The sequence below is a fragment of the Onychomys torridus genome, chromosome 7, assembly GCF_903995425.1.
Source record: "Onychomys torridus chromosome 7, mOncTor1.1, whole genome shotgun sequence".
NCBI classification, from domain to species: Eukaryota; Metazoa; Chordata; class Mammalia; order Rodentia; family Cricetidae; genus Onychomys; species Onychomys torridus.
This window is the reverse complement of record NC_050449.1, coordinates 44,677,542-44,697,354: the sequence shown is the minus strand read 5'-3', so window position 1 is coordinate 44,697,354 and position 19,813 is coordinate 44,677,542. Positions and strand designations below refer to the sequence as shown.

Sequence of the window (19,813 nt, the reverse complement as noted above, 5' to 3'; positions counted from 1 at the left end):
CACAGCAGGTAAGGAGGACCATGCCTGCTCACCCAGAATTGCCAGTACCCAGCTGTGGGCCCTTGCTCACCACTCTGAGAACACTCCTCTTAATCTTGTGCAGCTGACATGGCCCACTCCACATAAGACAACAGAAAAATCAAAAGGGACCTTTTCTAATAACTGGCCCTTTGCAGCTAATGCACCCCTGTAACTGTCAGCCTTCCTGGGGCTGGCAGCAAGCCCATCAGATAACAATGCAGCTGTGACCTGAGTAACGTGAGAAGAGGGGGAGATTCATAAAGATGAAAAACATGTTTGGTGGCTGTGTTTAAGGGGAGGTCCAAGGGGAGCCCTCCGAGGGATGTCTTGGCAGTTTAGGGACCCCAAAACTAATCCACCCATGAGGTGAGGTTTCCCCACAGCAATAGGGGTCAGTCAGAAGTGTGAGACCTGAAAGCAGAATGGTCAGGTGTCTTCCTTTATGCATAGACACATATTCCTTGAGGCATCCTGAGTCAGTGTCATGGAAAACAGCAATAGTGACAAAGGTGTCACACCACAAGTCACAGGATTTTACTGTCCTGACCCCCTCCCCCACTGTGGACACACACAGGCCTGCAGGAAGACAGCCCAAAGCAATAGAACCACCCACTTCTGATCTACAAGGTCCAGCAGGTAGCCATGACAAAGCAAAGTGGAGCTGTTGAGCGAGTGTTTTGACTAAAGACCATATTTTCTTAACCCACCAGTGCACAGATTCTCGGGGAGATATTCAGACCAAAATCTTTTGACTTAGTGGGGTCCACAAGAGTCTGGAGGTTTGAGAACATATAGATTAGAAATGCTGTGTGTGTGTGTGTGTGTGTGTGTGTGTGTGTGTGTGTGTAAAACCACGGAAGAATAAGTAAGTTTTGTTTTGTTTTCCAAAACCGTGGATGACCACCCTTAAAGAACAACATCCCAGGCTAACCTCTAACTTTCACACATACGTGCACATATGTGTACCCCTACACACAGGAGGAGGGGGAGAGGCTACTAGCTAAGAAATCTGACAAGGAAGGAATAAAGAATTTAATTCCTTTTTGCAAGCCTATATATACCCTTATCCAATCACCCTCATCACCATCTATGATGACATCTCAACATTCTTCCATAAAGCAGACCCTCAGTATGTCTTCATACCCTGCCATAAGGCTCTTGTTGCTTTTCCTTGGGTCCCTGTAAGCCTCAGTACGTCCTACGGAAGTATAGAGCATTGCAATGTCTCCAGCCAAGGAACCTCTTCTCTCCTGATGGAACTAAGGGCTGTGAGCTTTGGCCAGGAATTATCCTTGATTGCCCTTCTACCTTACTCATTGAGACAGGGATTCTCATTCAAACCCAGAGCTTGCTGGAAAGCTAGATATGACTAATCTACAGCTAGATATGACTAGTCTTACCAGGCAGCTGGCTCCTGCAATCCTGCCCTTGCCTTCCAAAACTAATATTACAGGTGTGCCACCACATCCCAGCATTTACATGGGTTCTCAATATCTGAACTCCAGCCCTCATGCTTGAGTGGCAAGCATTTAATGACTGAGTCATCTCCCCCAGTCTACCTCACAGTTTTACTGAGATAATAAATACTGCAAAAAAAAATCCACCATTGGAGCCACTTAAGTCATGTGATAAAGTGACTTCCAGTGTCGTGCAGCCATCACCATTATCTAATCCTAGAACGACCCTACCGTTCCCCAGAAGAAAGCCCACACTCATCAGGCAGTGCTTCACAGAAACCTCCTTTGGAGGGGGTGCTTTCTACTGACAGAGCTGAACACCGTGCTCAAGGAAAGATAAAATGCCCGTGTGGGGCTGGGATTACAGGGCAGGCCTCCAAGCTGAGAGGCAATAAACAGACAACCAGGACATTGCTCAAAAGCTATGATAGTCGAGAAAGTGGAGCCTGAAAAGTTAAGTAATTTGTCCAGGGTCCTACAACAACAGATGAAATAGCACTGGGTGCCTCGGAAATGAGGCAGGCACTTGGGGTTGCATGGCGCGGGTGATGCCGTCTTCTCCACAACACAGACAGTATTGATAAGGTTGCACTTGACCATGTCTTAAGACACTAGGAGGAGAGACAGCTTGAGAGTTTTCACCAGGTAGTTTTAGGAATTGGGGGTGGGGGAGTGGCGGCTTAAAAACAGCAGCAGCAGCCAAAGGCAGTAGACTAGAGGAACTTATTAGCAGAGGAGACATAGCCACAGCAAAGTTACACTTAATGAAGCCAAGAAGTCCAACTGTAATTCACAACCACTTGCTGAGAAAAGCACCACGCTAGGCCCAATGCGGAGTGGGAAGGAACAACGGCCAACATCACACGTCCTTCATCTGGTCCCACACAGTTCCATCATATCTTCCTAGACGGTTCTTTCCACCCAGATCCTGAAAGGCATCCCAGCACTCTTAGGCACCCCTCCTGGTTCCTGGATCTTACCCTTTGCCTGTCTGTTCCTATTGTCACAACCATCTTTATCTAGAAGTCATTTCACCCTTCATTTGTCTACAAATGATGAGCACAGACCTTAACAACACTCCTTGTTCTAACACACAAAACAAGTACACAACAGTAAGAATAGTAATGACTTGGAGCAAGAGAGAAGGCTCAGCAGTTAAGAGCACTTGTTCTTGAAGAGAATATGAGTTCAATTGCTAGGGCCCAGATGGTGGCTCACAATCATCCATAACTCCAGCTCTCGGGGATCTGATGACGTCTTCTGACATCTTAGGGCAGCAATCACACAGAGTGTGCACAAACAAACATGTGAGCAAAACATTCCTACACATTAAAATAAAACAAAGAAATTCAAAAAAATAGTAAACACTTACAGAGTACTTCCTATGCGTCATACACTGCTGCACCAGCTGCTTATCTGTTTCTGTGATGAAATACCAGACCAGGAGCAATGTATAGAAGAGCTTAGTTTGTCTGACCGTTCCAGGGGCATAAGAGTCCAGCATGGCAGAGAGACACGACAGTGAGTGCAGGTATGGCAGCCAGAGCAGCAAGCTTAGAGGTCACATCTTCGAGCACAGACAGACAGCAGCAGAACCAGCTGGAAGCGGGGCCTACACCCAGTGACATACTTCCCCCAGCAAGGCTGCACCTCCCCATAACCTTATCCCCAAACAGCACCACCAAGTAGGGACCAAGTATTCAAATCCCTGAGCCTATGGGAGACATTGTCATTCAAACCACCATAACTACAACCCCCCCCAAAAAAATGTACACTGTATGCCCTCATTTTATCTCCATAAAAGAATCCAGATGAAGCTAAATAACTTCACTCAAAGTCACACAGCCATTAGGAGGCAGAACAAAGATTAGAATTGTGGCTTTTATGAGTACAGAACCCCCTTTGCTAAACGTACATGTATGCATGGTATGTGTGCATGCATGCACATTCATGGGGAATGGGCACACATTTTTACATGTGTGTGTGGAGGCCTAAGATTGACATCAGACAGTCTCCCTAGATCCCTCTCCACCTTATTCATTGAGATGAGGTCTCTCAACTGAACCCAGAGTTCTCTAATTGGCCTAGTCTGGCTAGGAAGCTTGTACTGGGATCCCCTGTCTCTGCCTTCTGAGTAAAGAATTACAAGTGGACCACCATCCTCACCTGGCATTCACATGGGCTCTGAGGATCCAAACCAGTCCTCATACTTATACAGCAAGCTCTTTGCCTGCTAAGCTATCTCCCCAGCCCAGTCTACAGTCTCTTTTTTATTTCTTTCATGTTTTGACCTTATAATATAATCACATCATCTCCCCCTTAGAACCTTTCAACTGCTATATAATGAAGGGCCTGCCATAGCCGAGTGTGCATACCACAGGTAGCCCTTCATGATAAGGAGTTAATACTGCTTTACCGTCATCTCACACATACCAGTCTTTGCTTTCTGCCAGGTTAGATGCATTTTGAAAGCAGACACCTACATATAAGAGCAGCTCAACACTGTCTCCCACAAATATAGATTAGTCTCCTTCTCATCTGTACTCCCTTAGCATCTGGGTCTGCATCAAAGTTCAGAAAGGAAACTATAGGACTTACCAGAAAGTAGGATGCATCCTCACACCTTGACCCACACAGTGAGAACGAGTATTCATGCAACGTGGAGAGGACTGAGGAAGGACAGGGTCAGAGGCACTCATTTCTTTGTGGTTAGCCTAGAACCCTGTGTTCTCTACCAATGTCAACCTAGTAGTAATAACAACCCCCTGACATACGTCAGGCACTGTTCCAAGAACTGAGTTTTCAATGCATGAGCCCACACACAAAGGCTCTGAGGTCAAAGTCAATACTGTTATTGTTACAGTTTTATCAATGAGGAAATCAAGGCTCAGAGGAGTAATTTTCCTAAAGCCTCATTGCTGGTAGATGGCAGAACTGGAATTCAGAACCAGGGATTTTTGGTTTTAAAACCAGAGAAGACCCCTCAACCTATTGACAGAACAATACCTCCTATCTAAGCGCAAATGCTCAATGTTATTATATTAGGAAATATTCTCTATCCCATGAGAACATTGATAGATACAAAGAAGATGTGATGCCTGATACAGACAGGGTTGTCATCTAGACAAGGGGACCCATGGGGGGACGAAGCAGGACACAAGACGGCTAGATCTGGACCACAGTGAAACAGGAAGCCTATGAGGGGCTTAACGGGAGAGAAGTGTGAGACCCTCAGAGAAGAAATCTAAGGGGTGACTTCAAAGTTTCCTTCCAGTATTCAACCATAATGTAAGAACAGACATCTTGCAAAATGCAGTCCTGGGACATCTGCCACACAGCCATCGGAAGGAATGTAAACAATGCCGTCACAAAGTATAGCTAGGATTCCTGGTGGGGGACACAAGTAGGCCAAAGAACTGAGGATCAAGGGCTTCTCAGAACTGGAGCCTGGGTGATTGTCAGATGGGTGGGAAGCAGGTGAATGCTGCAGAGGCAGAGGACACCAACAGGATAGGGGATGGTTCTGTGGATTAGGAAATGCTTATGGCACTGACTGCTCACCACTCTGATATTCCATTCATTAAACAAGTGTTGACTGAGCTTCTGTGTGAGTCAGTACCATAACCAGGGCCTGAAAGAGGAGGTGAAATGCCAGGAAAGTCTTGATCTCAAAGAATTCATATGATCAAGGCATTCTACCACGTGGCCTCTTGAAGGTGTTAGATCATGACATCTGCTTTCCAAAAACCCAAGGCTAAGCTATGAACACTGAAAGACGCAGGGAAAAGTAAAATGCTATCCAGTGTTTTGTGTGTGGTGGTGCTAAGCAAACATTCCTCCATGGAGGTGTCTCACCAATTCTACTATGCAATTTTAACTAGGAAAACACAAGACATGCTCCAGTAAGGGTTTATCTTTCCAGATGGAAGAATTAGGAACATATTTACAAACAGAAAAAAAGTGCTGGCCAAATTTAATTATGAATTGCTTTCCATTGTCTTAAAACATTCAACTCATATTCCTCAGAAACTGAATCCTATTACCACCATTTCTCCAGCTCTGTATCTGACTGCCCTAGAAATTCTAAAAGCACTTATTTCAGCTGAGCCCAGCTTATCACATTCAGCCCAAGGTATAAACACAAACCAAATTTATGTGAAATAGCCTCCACACTTGCAGGAACGGAAGTTGGCTTTAAAACATAAGAGCATGGGCAGAAGAGAACTAGAAAATCATCCAATCTGGTTTGTTTATTTTCAAATGCAGAACTGAGGCATAAAGACATGAGATTTTTCTCCTCTGGTGAATTAGTAGTTTTGGCAGTCCAAACATCCTAGCAATCCCTTCACATAGAAGAAGAGCTCTCCACCAAGGGGGAAATGAAAAGGCGGGACAACTCACAGGCCCTACAAGGCCAATCCCTGAACCAGACTTTTATTGAGTCCCCTCACCTGACTCTCATTCTCTCAGCCAACCCCAACTGGCTGTAGAACAATAGATGTCACTTGACAGAGCTCAAGTGTTCAGACTTTCCCTGGTCATGGGACTCTCCAGAGAGACACAGCTTGAAAGGCTGGTCCAGAGCTGCTCAGGCTCTCCTGGGGCTACCTAGTTCTGTCCAGAACTCTGAGGTCTAGTAAGACAGGCCCTCGAGGAAGCAGAAGCCATCTTGGTTTCTTAAAGCAAACAGACATGGGAGCAATAGGGCCATAAACAAGAGCTCCTCGCTGGTGATCCCCTTTGCCAGAGTAGACCAGCACCATCTAGGGATGTGGCTGAGCCCCAGCAGCCCTGCCCTTGTCTCCACTGAGTCAGAGAAAGCTCCAGGGCTCAGACCTTGGAGGAGGAAAACTCCAGGGCAGTGTCAAAGAATCCAGGGCCTCTTTGGGGTGGGTGGGAACTGGAGAATGCCCACCAACACCATCTTGAGTAGGGAAAGGAAGAAGGCTGCACCCTGCCTGGGAAGGAAGCCGTACCCCAGAAATGACACTTGAGGACCTGGCCTGAGGCCATGGGTGCATATAGCTCAGGGGTTTTGTTTCCACTTTACAAATGGAGGGAGGGAGGGGAGGAGAGGAATTCTTTGACTGAGTAACACAATACCTGAGTCCAGCCCACCAGGCTGAGCCCTGGGAAGAGCAAACAAGCAGCCTTCTCCGTCCTAACAGGTTTGTGGAAACACGGCTGACCAGCCGGCCGGCTGCTACTCACTGCACTGAGATGTAGATGCTGGAGAAAGTAGGGAAGCAGACCTCCAACCCCCAGGGCCAGGCCAGAGCCTGATGAGGTCCCATCTACCCCCTCCCATGTCTGTGCTCCCTTGCTGACTCAGCCTCAAAGCCAGCTCTTCCTCAAGGATTTCTTCTTCTCTGGGACCTCCCAAATGCTTTCTACGCAGGCCAGTGAATGGAAATGTACATGTGGCATGTGTCTCACGAGCCAAAAACAAGTACTCAGACCACTTAACAAGGTCAGACAAATGGTCAGATCCAAATGATCAGACACAAAGAGAAGATGCTAACAATAATTCCTGTTGCACTTTGCAGGCAGCAGGTAGTTTACGGTAACTATTTGCATCCTTGTACCACCTTCAGGCTTTATCTGCCCATTTTATAGATAGCGAGCAAGAGGTAGCTACTGAAACAACAGCCGGGTCTTGAGTCCACGCTCTCCACGTCTACCCTCACACCTGCACAGTCACTCCTAATCCAACAAGCCTGGTCTAACATGGGTCCTGGAGAGGAACAGAATTAATACTGACTGGCTTTTCCCCGCACCAGAGGCTATACTAACCCCTGGCATTGCCGACCAAGAAGGTGAACAAATAAAAGGCTCTCACCTGGCAGCCCTTAGCAGCCCGGCCTGACCCTTAATCAGGGCAGCCAGCCCAGCCACAGCCCATCCCTGGCAGGTGCCCTCTCGCCTCTCCCGCCCGCCCCGCCCATCCACACACTCCTGCCCAGAGCCCTCCTCTCGCTGTTTGTTTTGCTGAGAGTTTCCGTTGGCTCGCGTGTGGGTGTTTGTTGTATTTCTCCTGCAGATGGCAGACAGCATGCCCTCCCCAGCATCACCCCACCCCAAAGGCTGGGTAGCAAGCCAGTCTGCAAGGCTGAACAAAAAGCCTGGCAGGTGAACAGCCCCGTCTGCCGGCGCCTTTTATCCAACCTGAGGCATAGACAATATCTTTACAAAATTCCTTTCAACTCCCCATCATCTGGAACGTGGAGTTCTGCCTGGCTCTGGTCCTGCAGGAGCCCCGAGCGCCCTCCACCCTTACAAAAACAGCTGCTCCTCTGATGAGGCAAGGGACACAGGGTTCCAGCCATTACACCTCTCAGAACTCAGATCCTGATGGTCACAGAAAGTTCTGGCAAAGACTGCATTGATCGCTGATATGAGGAGAACAGAAAAGGACTCCAGTCCTCAGAACTCCTCAGCGAAGGGGGGAGGGAGGGTGACCCTCAGGTTTTTACTGCCCCTGAGGGAGTTCATCCTGAGCCTAGGGACTCCCTAGGGAATGGGAATGGAAAGAAAGAAAGTGTGTGGGTCTATAGCTATGAATGCTCTGACCCAACTTAGTAGTCTGTGCTCACCTAAAGAACAGTCCCTCCCTCCCTCCCTTCCTCCCTCCCTCCTTCCCTCTCTCCCTCCCTCCCTCCCTCCCTTCCTCTCTCCCTCCCTACCTCTCTCTCTCCCTCTCTCTCTCTCCCTCTCTCCCTCTCTCCCTTCTCCTCCCTTTTTCCCCTCTCTTTCTCTCCATCTTCCTCTCTCCCTCTCCCACCCCCACCCTCAACCAAGGAACCGGCTCAATTACCACAGGAGACAAGGAACAGAGAACCTCTGATGTCCTCACCACCCACGACTGAGGTTAGAGTCATAACTGGGAGTACCCATGATCACCCCTGCTCCCATCAGCTACCTGCCTCCATGGCTCTAGCCAGTTCCCAGTGTTGATAGCTTACCTATTAGCCTTCTGGGGTTTTCTTGTCAGTTCCGTGGTCTTTTGTGGTCTCTCAGTAATACATCCTGAAGGTGAGGTGCCATACCCTCTCCACTGCTCTCATACCCACAGGACCTCAGGAACACTCAGTGTCCCCCAGGAGAGGAAACTAATGGCCATGACTGCTGACCCTGATGGGCAGTTCTGTGGCTTCTTGCAAGAAGCGGCTTGGAGACATCCAAGCCAACCCTACTGGCAGGCCAGGAAGCAGCTGCCTCTTGGCTAAGGAAAGAGAGAAGTCATGCCAGAACACCCAAAGGGTCCTCAGGAGGTAGAACACAGAAGTTCCCAGGAGAGCCCCAACATCAGCTTTGTGGGTCCTGACACAGGATCACAACCCCTAAGTCTAAGGTTCTGGATTAGACTTCCACTCCAGTTTGCCAGTTTCTAATATAAAAACTAGAACTTGAGTGGTAATGTACAGAAGTTCCCCTCCACAATCCCAAGACACAGTGTGACCCAGGTTCAGGGCCAGCCTGCACCCTGCCTTTGGTTCCTGTGATACCTCTACTCTTTGATACGACTTTCAGACCTTCGAGGCCTGGCTCCGAATGTTTCTATTTCTATGAAACCTCCAGCCCCTTCAGTTAGTCCTAATTAGAAGCCAAGCACCTCTGTAGGTCATTCCCCCGGCGCTTACTAAATTCTACGAGGCATTGTAATCACTTCTGGACTACGGGTGTCTTACTCACCTCTGTTCCCACTCATCACCTACTAGCACCCAGCTCTCTCTCCACATTGCCAAGAATGGACATTAAACAAATATTTTCTTTTTCCTTCTTCTTCTTCTTTTGTTTGTTTTTTATTTTGTTTTGTTTTTGTTTGTTTGTTTGTTTTTGTTTTTCTCTGTGTAGCTATGTACCTTTCCTGGAGCTCACTCTGTAGCCCAGGCTGGCCTCAAACTCACAGAAATCCACCTGCCTCTTCCTCCTGAGTGCTGGGATTAAAGGCGAGCGCCACCACTGCTTGGCCAACAAATATTTTCTTGATCAATATATCCAGGATACTCCCCTAAAACCTTTCTGACTGGCTACAAAGGATTGAGGTCAGACACTCAGAAAAATGAAAGCAAGAAAATCAAAACATGTACACATCTCCTTGGAGACCATACACATTACTCTAAATTTCAAAAGAGCAAATACTGAATAATGCTACAGAAGATGCGGGCAGAAGGATATGAGACCCTCCACATCCTCATTGGGCATTGCCATGAATTTCCAGTTATATTTTCACAGTACCTAACTTCTAGTCATCCATAAGAAACTCTGGTTTCTTATGTCAAATGATCATTTCAAATCCCCAAACCCCTGAACTTGAGGAAATGCAGACTTCCTCACTTGAGGTCCTGAAACAGCCTGCCAAACATGTGTGACTGTCCCTGCTGCATGCTCACCCTAGCCATGCAGCTAAGCCTCTGTGGTCAGGACCCCAGCAAGGCCTCCCTGTGATTTGCATATAATCACACGATGCCAGGTACAACAAAGCCACTCAATACAGGAGAGTCTTCTCAGCTGAGTTTAAAGTTTAATCTCCTTAATACAAAAGTTTCTGCTTTGCTTTGCAGGGCTCTGGGACTCTTGCTAATGATGCTAAACAAATAATCACCATTTATCCCCTGCTGGAAGTTTTACCCAGTGTATTGTGGGTGCACAGCCTCTCACTGCTGTTGTGGTTTATGGGCCAAGCCTGCACCTGCGCTGTGTGAGCTCATCTGGACATCCAGCAGGGCTCTTTAAAGAGAGCCAGGAGGAGGGACCAGAGCTAGAGCCAGGGAGAAGGCACCAGTCCTGGCACTAATGCCGCTTCCGCAGACAGCCCCTCTAGGCTGCCCGCTACTCTTGTAGACCCTACAGAAAACACCTTCAGATCCTCCTCTCAAAATCCAGCTCCTTCTTTAAGAGTGGAGCCTCTTCCAAGTTCATCTTCTCCCTCTTTCTGTGTCTACCCTTCCCCTGCATGTTTCCCCTCCCAGACTCTTCCCTTCAGTTTCTACACAAGGATTCCTGTACCTGGTGTTATTTCTAGGTCATCTTTCCTCCTTGTTCTTGTACGTCATTCATAGGCCTTATCAGGTGAGTTAGGTTACACGAAAATGACAGCCTCCAGGACCATATCAATATGCTCAAGACTTTGTCTTCACCCTAGTTTTGGTCAGGGTGTTTTCAGATTGAGCCAAGATGCCCTATCTCTTACTTTATGCAGTATTTGGACCTTGGTACTCAGACTTGTGGGTTGAATGGGGGTGGTCCAGGTATCTTGGGTATCTATTTATATCTTAGCAGGCATCTGACATGGCCCTTTATCATGTCTCATAATGTTATAGTTCAGAAATCTGTTCAGGGTTCAACTGGGCAAGCATTTGTCTATATTGCATTGATGGGAGCTACCCTGTGGCCTTTAGTTGATGAATGGATTAACCTAAGGCTCTAAAACTTCCCTTATTCATGACTTCCTAATTGATAGGGGTGACTAAAGACTTGGCTCAGCTGAGACTGTTGACCAAAGTGTCCATCTATGACCCTTCTCAAGCATGACAGTCTCCAGACAATGAGAGTCTTTATACAGTATATCAAGGCTCCCAGAGAGAATGGTCCAAAAGAACTGTGCAGAGGCTACAAGGTGTCGTATGACCTGAGCTGAGAAATCCCAGAATCTCACTTCATTGGTCATTGAAGATATCTTCCTAAGGTCTTCTCAGAAGCACTAACCCTAAAAACAGTGCACAGCAGAGTTTCCGGGCACTGCAAAGTTTAGCCTTGTAAATAGAACATTACTGTTACCAGCCTACATTTGCTAGGTGTTAGTATCACTGACATGCTTTTCCCCAAAGATTCAAACTAACATTTTCCCCTTGTTCTGGCCTACTATAACATCCTCAGTTGGCCCAGTACCCAGCCTGCCTCTTAACCCCTTGGCTGTCAACAACAGCTTTGCTTTCTCTTCACTGCTACAAGAACCCAAACTCATCTTTTCAGATTTTTATTCACAGATGGCTTTAGACGGAAGATAAGGAAATGAGGCAATTCAGGATAGACACAGAGATGCTGCCACAAGGTAGATGGTTAGTACCCTAGATTTGAAGTCTTATGCCAGAACTTTCCTAAATGGCTGTAGTTGCTTGTCCTTCCTATTATCAAGGGTTCTCACAATGTCACTGATTTCAGGTTGTCTGAACTATAGAGTCAAGGATACCTTGGGCAGGGAGATCTATTTTACCTGGTACTGAGTCCCATGAACATCTAGCAATGCTTGGTCAAACAGGCTTCAGCAGACTTAAGCCAGCTGCATGCTCCCTGGCTCTAGTCTGGGAGTGGCAGGTGTCTGGCAGGGAAGTCCCTGCTTTTAAAGTGGGGAGGACACTGTGCAGAAGCTACAAGGTGTCATATGATCTGGGCTCAGAAATCCCAGAATCTCACTTCGTTGGTCACTGAAGACATCTTTCTCATATGTCAGGGCCAGAGGCAACTTTTTTTCTGTCTTTCTCCATAAATAGGTTTTGAATTTTATTGTGAAGCATTTAAGCCATAAAAAAATAAAGGAATTAAAACTACAATAATAAACTGCACTCTACCACTGAGCTTGGGTTGGGGATTTAGCTCAGTGGTAGAGTGCTTGCCTGGCAAGCACAAGGCCCTGGGTTCGATCCCCAGCTCCACTAATAATAATAATAATAATAATAATAATAATAATAATAAACTGCTATAAACATACAACCTAACTTAAATAAAGATAACCAAATGAATTCTCAGGGCTCTGAGGAGTTGATGAAAGAGTCAGCTCTGCCCATTTTCACACAGGAAGAGAGAAGCCTTGAGGGGAAGAGAGACGCAGCCTCAGCACTGGTGGCTGCTCTAGTCACAGAGGAAGCATTGGTCAGGTGCTGCAGCTGAGAGGCATGGTCTGAATCGGGAAACAGGATGTGGAGGCCACAGAATGTTCACTCTATCCCAGTTCAGAGATTCCCCAGATGGCACAGTCTGAATTAGTTACTAAAGCCTTAGGGATGCCCTGGGACTTGAGAATCACTTCCCTACACTTGAGTTATTTATGTCTATCTATCTCCCATCCTTGACTGTGAACTCTATGACTATACCTTATTGATTTTATCCCACAAGCTCTTGTACAGAGTCAGGGCTCTGTTAGAGTTGCAGATGTGATTTGCTCTTTGGAACCTCCATCATTAATGAACTGGGGACAGAAGAGTTAATAGAAAGGGAAAGGAAAGAAGGGCTGGAAATAAAGAGACTAAAACACATACAGGGCCCAGATCCTGGATTCTGATGTCATCAAAGGGAGCCAAACCTCCTTGGGGAAATGGCTGATGGAATGGCTAGGGCAGGAAACAGACAAGTAGAGCTTGAGATATCTTGGCATGCCCAAAAGGTAAGGAAGTATACACACACACACACAAATACACACACACACACACACACACACACACACACACACCATGGACGAGGTCAACTGAACCCTCTAGCCAACTAAAGCAGATTTTTGTGGTCAATGTGGATCATTTTGAAGAAAAAAAGAAGTAATATTTTCAGCTGACAGTATGAAATGGCTAAATGATAAAGTAAATCTTACTTGGAGAATTCCAAATAACTTAGGGAAGTGTTCTACCCTCTGAGGGTTGGAACAAAGCTCTCCACTCCATAACTGTAGGCTGTGTACAGTGACTTTTCCTCTCCTAACAAGTACAGTATGGAAAAGGAGAAATTACAGCAGAGGAACCCTAACAGTCATGTGACCAAGGGCAACCTCAATGCTGTTATGCCATGTTGATAGCATGTGCCTTTGTTGCATGATGAAGAAGATGTCACTTTATTACTGTGGTCTTCTAAAAAAACCCATAGCTCTAGTCCAGAGATTCCGAATAAATCCCAGCTAAGAAAGTCCAATAGATCTCTGTGAGTTAGAGGCCAGCCTGGCCTATACAGCGAGTTCCAGGACAGCCAGGGCTACATAGAGAAACCCTATCTTGAAAATAAAAAACAGAAAAGAAAAAAGAAATGAAAGTTGGAGCTTGGGGAGAGACAGTAGGCCTGGCAGTGACCAGCTTTCAGACAAAGTGAGCAAAAAGACAAGAGCTCACCACTAAACCCTCTCAGAGCTTCATGCCAGAGAAGGACTCAGGGACACAGATGAGTCTTCAAAACGGTGCTGAGGTGGAGCAAAACCCAGGATGAGTGAGTGTGGTCACCTGTGTATGAGATCAAAAAGAGTATCTACTTAAACAGTCCCTATGTGTATGAGATCAAAAAGAGTATCTACTTAAACAGTCCCTATTTTAAAGGACACACGGACACACACACACACACACACACACACACACACACACACGCACGCACGCACGCACGCATGCTTAGTTTATTAGAATGTTCATCTATAGGGGGTGAAAATGAGAATAAGTAGGAGGGGAAAAAAAAAGAACAAATCAGGAAAGGGATCCTGCCCTGACCAGCCATGAACTGAGTGTGATAGCTCAGATATAGAATGGTGTGTGTGTGTGTGTGTGTGTGTGTGTGTGTGTGTGTGTGTGTGTAAAAGAAGACAGAGAAGGGGGAGGAGGGGAAGAGAGGGAAAAGAAAGAAAAATAAAAGACACAGAAGCCCTTAAAGTGTGATGGAATCAGACAGAATTTTCCTCAAAACTGGAGGGAGGCACTAACAAGGCAACAGTGTAGAAAAGAGGCAGGCACAGCGAAGGAAGACAGGAGAGCAGAGTGGGGGTTATTCCAAGAGGCAGGGGATGGAGCTACAGAGTGGGGGTTATTCTGAGAGGCAGGGGATGGGTCTACAGGGTGGGGGTTATTCCAAGACACAAGGGATGGGTGAACATTCCACCAAGCTAGTGCCAAGTGAGGCTGCCTAACTTTCAACATTATAACAATCTAGTTAATTGGATATTAAGTATAAGCCTTGGGAGAGAGGAAAGAATGGCTAGCCCAAAGAAAAGAGCAGTGGCTAAGAACAGACACTGGGAGCACAGAGGGAAGATGACCTTGGCCGTCCTTGCACCATGACGACAGCACAGAGAACATCCCCTTACTCTGCCATGTCACCTGGGTGACAATCCCTTATCTCCCAGAGACTCAGTTTTCCCATCTTCAAGATGACAGGCTGAAACCCACAAGCTAAGCTCTCATGTGATTGTCAATATAATGGGTGAGTTGACACAGGAAGCGAGTTTAGTGACATCCTAAGGCCCTGGTGGCCTCTGGCTTTCCATCCCTTCCTGTTGCTTGCCATGCCAACTGTGTTTAGGGAGTCTGTTCTTCTCTGAAGCTGTCAACATGTGTCATCTACACAGAGCTTGGCCCTCTGCTCACATCTCTTTCATTCTATGTATGACCCAGTAGGGGATGAACCCCACCCAGGCTGTCTTCTACTTTCCACAGAGATGAGCTTGTCAAAAGGCTTCACAAGACTATTTTGCCACATTCTAGACCCAAAATATCTCCAGTAGCCAAAGAATCTGAGGCCAGACATCTCAAAGTAGAGGAGAATTGGGGGCCATTTTTTTTTTTATTTCAACCTAAGGAATAACCTGAACTTTTAAGCATCTTTTCTGGTTTGGTATCCTGGAAATCCTACATGTTGATCTAGCCTTATGGAAAATGTCCATCTTTTCTTGTGTTGACTTAGGACATGTCATTTCTGTTTCCTGGGCCTCAGCTTCCCCCATCACATCACCTGTAGGGGACCTTCTGGCTCTTATTACTCCACTCAGGGGCAGAGTGTCCTGATCCCACCCACCAGATTAAAAGTAACTCCTGAGGCTGACTTCACAGAAGGAGGAAGAATCACAGAGAACTGCTGGCCATGATTGGAATAGGTGACCATGACTATAACGGGTAAATTACAGAAAGAGCCCCCGAAAGTTAGGGGCTTTGCCACAAGATCTCAGAACAGGAGAAATCCCATCCTTCTTCTCACAGATGAGAAAGGTTAGGGAGATGAGCCTATATCCTGCCACCTGAGTAACTTGCATGATCAACATGCAATGAACCTGAGAACCCGGACACTACTCCTTACATCGCCTCCCATTGAGGAGGACAGTGAGCAGGTGGCTCAGTGTCCTTGTACCTCCGTTTCTTGCACAATAAAGTGAGGTACTTTGTCCTGTCTATTTCACAAAATGGTTGTATCAAAGGGGGCTGGTGTGACTCATCAACGTTCCTGACAAAACTTCACCACTTAAAGTACAGCCCTCTCTGAGAGCATGTTAGAAATGCAGAATCTCAATTCCTATCAGAATATTCCTTTTTTTAAAAAAATAAATTCTGGCATAATTGGCTAGCATAGTACAGTTTTTAAGAGAATTATTTTAAAAAATACACAGATGTTTATTTTAATTACCATCAAAATACTTAAGATGATATTCTCTCTCTCTCTCTCTCTCTCTCTCTCTCTCTCTCTCTCTCTCTCTCTCTCTCTCTCACACACACACACACACACACACACACACACACACACACACCTTCAAACAGCATTTCCCCCTCCTCCCTCCCTCCATCAGACGCCTACACCCTATGGCGTGCGCCATGGCCAGCTCACCACTTCCTGCAAGCTCACAGTGCCACCTCCTGGAAAGACAAAGGCAGGACAAGTGAGCCTCTTGGGAACAAAGTAGCTGATGGCAGTCAGGTGCCTGGGTGGGGGGGCACCCACAGGTTGAGGGACTCTGCAAAGCAGTGGCTCTTCATGAAGCTATCAGCCTGAGTGATGGAGAACACTAGCTTCCAGTAACATAAATTTCCTCCTCAAAGATGTCTCCATGAAGAGCTTTACTTCTCTGTACCCTTCATTCTCTTTCCAGCCCTGACTTCAAAACAGCACCCAACAATCCTGAGCTTCCAGGACATTGTTTTAAGTATCACCATGGCAAGAAAAGAGCCTAGAAAATAGGAAATGTACAATATATATCTTCTGAATTAATGACAGAAATAGATTAAGCAAATGGAATGCCCTCAAATTAGGGACAATACTCTGAATGTGGAGGAAGCAGATTCCTTCTTAGAAGCCATCAATCATCAGTCATCTGGGGGGAGAGCTGATAACTAACACAGGACAAATCAAACCAGATACTCCACTTCTCCTCCTCCCCTTCCTCCCCTTGCTCCCCCCTCCCCCTCCTCCTCCTCCTCCTCCCTTTCCTCCCCCTCCCCCTCCTCTTCTCCCTCCTCTTCCCCCTCCTCCTCCCCTCCCCCTCCCCCTCCTCTTCTCCCTCCTCCTCCCCTCCCCCCTCCTCCTCCCCCTCCTCCTTCCCTCCTCCCCCCCCCTCCTCCCTCCTCCTCCCCCTCGCCCTCCCTTTCCTCCTCTCCCTCCTCCTCCCCCTCCTCTTCCCCCTCCTCCTCCCCTCCTCCCCCTCCTCCCCTCCTCCTCTCCCTCTTCCTCTCCCTCCTCCCCCTCGCCCTCCCTTTCCTCCTCTCCCTCCTCCTCCCCCTCCTCTTCCCTCTCCTCCTCCCCTCCTCCCCCTCCTCCCCCTCCTCCTCTCCCTCCTCCTCTCCCTCCTCCTCTCCCTCCTCCTCCCCCTCCTCCTCCTCCTCCTCCCTTTTCGTCGTCTTTCTTCTTTAACTTAGGTTTCACTGCAATGTGATACAACGATTTTTCTGAAGACTTTGAGCAACCATGCCTCACACTGGAGCATTGAACCCACTCTGGGTTTGTGCTTTTCCAAATACTTCTGGTTTTGCTGGCTTGACTGATTTCCACAGCAGTCATAAAGAAAGCTGGGTAGCATTACCCACTATCACTCTTTATAAGCAATAAATCAATGGATTATCCTATTCTGAAAGACAGCCTTTCTCAAAACATCCACTGAATGTCTTCTCTTCAGCATCACCTGGTTAACCAGGGACTCTGGCTGCTTTACAGTTTCTGGTGATTTCCTGTATGCAGATTATTTAAGAACAACTGACTGGTGTCCCCAATTTGTTAAAACTGGATTTCAGTTCAGGATTGGCCTCAGACTTTTCCACTGTAAATTGGGGGGTGAGAGAGAACTAGATGATCCAGAAGGCTCCCTCATGAGCCTCTGAAATTTGAGCATGTGTGTGTGTGTGTGTGTGTGTGTGTGTGTGTGTGTATCTATGTCTCTGTTTATGTGTGTATGTATGTATGTGTGTGTGTGTATATGTGTGTGTGTGTATATGTGTGTGTGTATGTCTCTGTTTATGTGTGTGTATATGTATGTGTGTGTGTGTGTGTGTGTATGTGTCAGAGACAAAAACTCTAGGATTTAATCCCCCTACATCTCTCATTTGTGTTTTGCACACAGAGAGTGCTTCAATGGGGCTGATGACTTGGCCTTGTGGAAGGAAAGTGCTGGAATCCTTGTCTTCACCACACCCACTTGTGAGCATGCTGGTCATGCATGCACTGGTCACGCATGCGCTGCTGGGGAGGAAAGGCACTGCAGAAAGAGAAAAAGAGCCATGGACTTGCATTGTAGGCTGAGCCACAGCTCAGATTTCATCTCCGTGAATTATTCAGCAAATGATAGCTGGAGCTGCCACAAGGCAGAAGCTGTCCTTGCTAAGCCCAGATCGCTCTGTGCCTCCGTGGAGCACCCTCGTCTTGTCTTCTCCTGGCGTCTGTCACATTGCCCGTCCCACATCTCTCCACCTTTGCCTAAGACTGTCCTCGGTGCCTCTCCTTCCCCCACCTCCGTGTCTGCTTTACTCACCCCTGCCCGGAAGATGAAGGCTCTCCTCTATGGGAACCTCCCAGGGGTACGAGCCCTCCTAACTGTCTTCTGTTTCATCCTCCAGAGCCCCACATGTCTGGTCAAGGAGCATCCTCAGGCCTGCCAGGGTGAGCTTGCCTGTGCAAAAGAAGAGCCGAACCCACCAGGATGCCCAGAGGGTAGGGGCTTGAGCTAAATTTGCACCAAAGGAGTTTGGAGGTAAAATTGAGGAGAGGGGACAGAACAGCTGTGAGGGGAGCTGATGACTCTACCAGACACCTAGACTACAGCTGGGGAAGAGGGACCCTGGGGAATCAGAGGGACCAATAGCACTTGGACGTTAACACTTCCTGTCACCACCACCCCCAGGTAGGCTGTGCTCCCGGTCACCACCTGCATCTTGTGCCCCTGGGACTTTCCTCTCTGGAATGGGTGCCCACAGTACCCCTTTCTGCCACCCCTGCCCTGCGGAGTTCTTCAACCCCTGGCATGGCCAGAATGCCTGTTTCCCCTGTGGCTCAGAGGCCACCCAGCCAGAGGAGGGAAAGGACGCCTGTGTCTGTCGGAGCCCGGGGCGAGTGTTCCAGGTATGTCCTCTGGCAGGGGGACTCAAGGACAGGCTGCACGTCCAGGACACTGCCTGTGAACCAGGAGCTGCTGCTTTGGTTCACAGTCTAGTTGAGCTCGGGTGTAACCTGATCAATGTGTTAGCTTTCCAAAGGACACGGAAGTGAGGCTGTAAGATACAGTTTTCAACTTGAATTTCACACGAAGCTGGGTCGTGCTTTCGTGTCTCGTGGGCCTAATAAAAGATATTTGTTATACCTCTGAAATTCAGATTTAACTGGGTGCTCTGTGGGTTTAGCTAGTTAGTTAAGTTGTTTGCTTGCTTGTTTGTTTATTTATTTGTTTGTTAAATGTAGTTATTTTCCTGGAAGGAAATGTCATGATCTCCCATGATCACTCTCAAAACATACCTTTACTTGATGAGGGAATGTCTTTCTGTATACTGTGAATATGTGTTGCTCTGATTAGTTGATAAATAAAGCCATTTGGTCTATGGCAAGGCAGCTTAGAGGCAGGAGGAAATTCAGAGAGACAGGAAGAAGGCAGGGGGGAGACACCAGCGACCCATCCAAGCAGCAACGTGTAATGGGACGCAGGTAAAGCCACGGAACATGTGGCGATACATAGATTAATAGTTATGAGCTAATTTAAGATATAAGAGCTAGCTAACAAAAGGCTTGAGCCATGGCCATGCAGTTATAATTAATATAAGCCTCTGTGTATTTACTTGGGGGAACGTGAGTGGGAGAGACACAGGAAAACTTTCAGCTACATTTACCCAAGCCCTTCCAACCTGAATTTTTCCTGTAAGCCAGCAAATGTGTATGTAAATCCTTCCATGATTGAAATTCCCCTGTCTTTTTAACTGAAATGATTGTACCAGCCGGACCTTTCCCAGTGCATCCCAGTAGCCATGCCACCATGCCCCCTGCTTTTGCTCACTTCACCTCTCCTACCCTCTCTTTCGGTACATCTCAGAAAGATTCACAAAGGGCGATGAGTGGTTCATCACCACCAAGCATTAACCAGCCAACCTGAAATGGGATTATTCTCACACATCCTTGCTTCCAGGCCAGTGACG

The 19,813-nt window shown here is 47.3% G+C and overlaps 1 non-coding gene across 1 annotated transcript; it reads left to right on the top strand.

Moving 5' to 3' along the window:
* The first annotated feature begins 12,060 nt into the window (after nucleotides 1-12,060).
* Nucleotides 12,061-12,136, top strand: Trnaa-ggc. The gene has a single exon. It is a non-coding gene; the product is annotated as a tRNA-Ala (tRNA).
* Nucleotides 12,137-19,813: the final 7,677 nt, after the last annotated feature.